This window comes from Mus caroli, chromosome 13 (genome assembly GCF_900094665.2).
Source record: "Mus caroli chromosome 13, CAROLI_EIJ_v1.1, whole genome shotgun sequence".
In the NCBI taxonomy this organism is placed as follows: Eukaryota; Metazoa; Chordata; class Mammalia; order Rodentia; family Muridae; genus Mus; species Mus caroli.
The window spans coordinates 91,301,070-91,305,959 of NC_034582.1; positions in this window are offsets into that span (position 1 = coordinate 91,301,070).

Here is a 4,890-nt window from a genome sequence, read left to right on the forward strand (position 1 = left end):
AAATTCTGGGAGGGGTAGGTGACCTCTATCTCAATCTGAGGGCTCTATCTCTAGGGACATTCCACAACCATTGCTGGGTGGGGCCGGCCTAGAAACTGTTGCTGACCCATTGTCCTTGCCTCAGGCCTGGTGGCAGGGCAGTTTCTGACTGGCTGCCTGAGGCCTGGGTTTTTTTTTGTTGTTTTTTGTTTTTTGTTTTTGTTTTTTTTGTTTTTTTTTCAGTAACTGGCTTACCTGGACTTGCCCAGTTCTTGGAAACAGAGATTTAGGCCTAGTCTCCTGAACTGCCAATTTGAAGCCTGTCTCACTAGGAGGCTGAGGGCTTTCCTGGCCCTTCTGCTTGTAGATAGCTCATTGTGGAACATCTCAGCTGATTCTGCTTCTCTGGGAAACCTCAATACGGCAGCCATGTAGAATCACCTATTTCTGCTTGCCTTAACTTCGCGTCAAGATCCTCACTGTCGGGCAAAAGCCAGACGTGTCCCTTTTCTTTATGTCACACACTCTGCATACACAAGGAGAATGCTTGTTACATAGAAACCCCAACTCTACCGGAGAGCTTTGAGAACTGTGTGTTTGTCCTTTTGTCTGAATCTGAAGAGAACGTGGCGTGGGATCGTTTAATCCTGTCCATTAATCAATATTCTTTCAAGTACAATGATTTCATTTTGGAAATATTCAAGCCCAAATCCAAGGATTATAGAATTTCAAAGTGTGCTACGTTTACCCTGCCTTTTTTAGTCTGTATTAGGAAAATAGTGCACCTTTGAATATACTCCTCAATTTTTATCTTTGATTGGGATACAAATAGATTTTTTAAACCTTTCAAAGCATAAAGAAATAACAGTCTGAGGTACTTAGGTATGGACGTCTCAGTTTAGTGGGTGAATGGGCAACACCTCCAAAAGGGACATGACCCAGACAGTTGCGGTCGTAGACTGCATGGTCTTCATCTCACCCCTTCCTTTAGGCTTTTCCATTGTCTGCAGACAGAAGGGACCCAGCAAATGCTACAGTGACAATGTTGTCATCAGCCCATCTCAGAGCGGAAAGCTGCAAATCACACACAGCATTTGCTGGTTACATAGATCTTGGTGGCAGGTTTGGTCCCGAAAAAAAAATGCTTGCAGTCAGTGCTCCCCAATCTGTCCTTAGCCATCGGGATTTGGGAATGTGTAAATAGTGTCAATCTTTCTTTTGCACTTTGTCAATCTGTCTGTCCCACTGACTCTGGGAAGATAAATGAGCCCTTGGGTTTCCATATGGTGGAGGCAGATGGTAGGAAGTACCTTAATACAGGTGACATTCAGCTATCAGCAAGATAAAGGAGCCTGACTCAGAGCAGATGCCTGGGGAGCTCGGTCATGGCAGCTGAAGACATCGCCTAGGAGCTGAGGCTATTTTTGACTGTGGTAGAAAAGTTGCCACATGCTCCTTCTTCTTGCCTTGTAGTTTAAAGGTATATGAAAATGGCTTGGAGGAAGGGTAATAATGTCTGTACGCTGACTCAGCATTCTGAGAAAAGTACAAGTGATTTCTAGGTACTAGACACTGGGGGAATACAGTGGATGGTAATCCACTGCACCACAGAGACAGGGTTCTGGGAAATGATCTAGGGGTTCCTGTCAAGGAGAGGTGCAGACCGGAAAAAGGCAGTCAGAGAAAGTGAAGGCAGCGGGAGACTGTGTCTTCTCTGAGTTCTCTGGGCTTCCACCTCTCCCAGAAGCAGAGGCTGAAAAGAACGGAAGGTTTCATGTCAAACTAGTGGGTTCAAGTCATACCTCACTCCCAGCTCCGTGGACAGTGCCTTACCGTGTTCATGTCCTCTCCATGACCAACCAACACCTTTTGGTCAGCTGAGACCCAGACCTCACCCGGATGTTCTTTTTGTGTGCTCTGCCAGCTATCTGCTTCGCTTCCCCTGCATCTGTACATTCAGGCCACACATCAGCCAGGCCCCCGGGACTCCGAGACATTCACCTCTAAGCTTTACAACATCTACCTGTTAAAGATGGAGGACTAGGAAGACTTGAGTGGTCCCAGAAAGCCAAAGAGGGAAGAGAAGGACAATATTGTATCCTTGTGCATCTGACCATCCAAGTGTGTGTTTCCTGAGGGGTGAGTTGGGGGAGGGGGGAGAATCTTCTTTAGCTGTGGTATCACCAGGTAAAGCAATTTGGGAAAGAGAGCCTGTCCTTTTGAGGAACTGAGCCAGGTCACATGTCACTACTTATACAGACTGCTTGGTTTTTCCCAGTATGTCACACCATCTTCAGGGTGGACAATCTACATACGCAGACAGCTGATATTACTTCACCCACACTTAGAAATAGCACCCACTGACTTACTCAGAGACCACAACCAAACAAAAAGGATCCAGACTGACCCAAAGACAAACAGACTCTGAAAAACTAATGGTACCTTCCTTAAATAGACTTTTTTAAAAAAAAAAACCTCTTCACTTTATAAATAGTGTCTAATTTAACTCCATAAAAATAAATTGGCCAGATCATTTGTGTCGTCTTGTGGGAAGATGAATTGCATAATGGGTCTAGCCAAATACTGTAGCCTAAATATTGACCCTATTAGAACTGTTGGGCTGAATTTTTCAGAAAGCGATTCATCACATTCCTCCTCTCCTGCCTCTTCTCCCTGCAGGCAGCCTGCTTTTGTTTCTATTTCCCCAGCCCCAGGTGGGAGCCCCAGAAGAACCTAGCCCTCTGTGATGTGGCGTATTTCTGATTTATGAGAGGCATGAAAGATCACTGTACCCGATCTGTGTGTGTGTGTGTGTGTGTGTGTGTGTGTTTTGGGGGAGGTGTCCCCGTGTAAACCTCACAAAGACCACAAACAGCACTGGTAGGCTGCACCTGGGCCCCCGGCCTTTGGAAGAGCCACATAGGGCAACAGGCAGCAGCCAGGGCACACCTTGAACTCCGCCGGCTTGTTTTTCTAAGACATTTTTTATTCATTAGGGAGTTTTTCTGGGATCTGTGTAGAGGTTCTCTCAGTAAACATTTACTTAGTCTCTGTGTGGTAAACATTGCCAAGCCACTTAGAGTAAGCCTTGGGGACACGAACAGAAAAAGCTCACAGAACAAGGCAGTGAGGTGACTGTCACAAGCTCCCATCAGGTGAATGTGACATCCAGGTTCAGTTGGAGTTGCCTCAGCTCATTAAGAAGCATTTCTCAAGAGAGTCTAGGCTTAGATGCACTGCTCATCCCCTGGCATTGTGTCAAAGAATGCCTCAGAAGAAACCCAGAGGGTGAGCATACTTCGGTGCTTTTCTTAGGACCATATGGTTTATCTTCACCGGTGAGATCTACTCTGTGGAGAGTTTGGGAGAGAGGGAGTTTCCTCCCAGAATATTCCCTTGCTGTCTTGCTATCTCCCTGCTGAGACAAGAGCCCTACGAAGGTGAGAGAGCAGCCTGGGCTGGTGCTGAGAGCTCTTATGGGGGAGAGCGCTCACATTTCACACCCTCTAGAGCCTACCAAGGCTTTCTGATGACAGGCAAGGAATACAATACCACTGGGCTTCTCCAAGGGATAGTCCTTGTGAGTGAGCTGATCTTCCAGGACAGATGCCAAGTAGGATGGAGAGGACTGTTTTTTGGAGGAGGGCTGGAGGACTAAGCTGGTCCACAGCATAACTTTTGCTACCTGTTTGATTCTCTTTCTTGAACTTTCTTCTGCATTGTAATTCTCTTCCTTGCCTCATTGGAACTTTAGTACTCATTTGCCTTGTATAGCATCTTTAGTGAGGAGTGGAGAAGGTGAGGAAATGATGCTGTGCTCCAAGTTTGAAAAGGTGGTAATAAGCCAGCTACAGGAGCTAAGACGTTAGCCCACTCAGCCAACAGACAGCAGACTGAGTCATGGTTTGAGCCATATCAGCCTTACAACTCAAACATTTTATCTGAACATTAAGGGGTGCCACCAGAAGAGTGGAAGACTTTCAGAAGACAGACATTTTAGTTGTAGCATTAGTGTAGGGGCTTGAAGGTGACAGATGATCCTTTTCTGAATTCCCAGGTGCTTGGCAAAGGGATAGAAACCTTCCTTGAATATCTTAGTGCCTCATGAGATGCACATAGCCTTGGGGAAGTCCTCAGGAACGGTTAGACCATCCCAAGTCTGTTGGAAGCCATTGCTAACCACCTCTTTGACGCCGTCCAAGCCCTCACCACCATCATCTCCCCTTCAAACCACTGTGGTCAAATATGGTTCCAGAACATGCTAAGAGGATCTACTCCAGAACTGACGTCAGCCGCATAGAGTGTATCCTAGAGAATGACTGGTCTGTGGCATTCTGCAGCTTCAATCCATTCTTGTTCTGAGTCTGTACATCTAAGACAAAGCACACAAATGAACCAAGGACAGAGGCTTGCAGTCACAGTCATAAGCTTTCTGAGGAAGCTCTTGTCCACTCAGCACGTTCTGTGGTCTTCTGGTCCCTTCTTTCAAGCAGACAGAAAAGCTCAGCTCCTGGGACATTTCTCATTGTTCATTGATACACGCAGAGACTCAGTTGAAAAAAAGTGATGGGCAAACTGGTTGAAGCTGGTAGACTACTAGTCTGTCCTCTGATCTATGAGCTCTTCTTGGTTTAGTTGCGTTAGCTAAGGGGCACACTTCATACTTTTTCTGTTATCCTGACAGTCATCTTAGTCACCTCTCTGCTGTGCTGTATCCTCTTTAAATATCTGCAGTCATCTGTTGCATGTCAAATGGTCTCTCTTGGGGTGAATCAACTAACAGTCCAAGTAGTGAGTGATTTTGAGGACAGTAACTGAGGAGAGTGACTGAGGTCTGTTTTGTACCCCGGTAAGAGCATGAGATTGTTAATTCCAAATCCCAGGAGGCCACAGTGCTAGACTAAAGTCTTG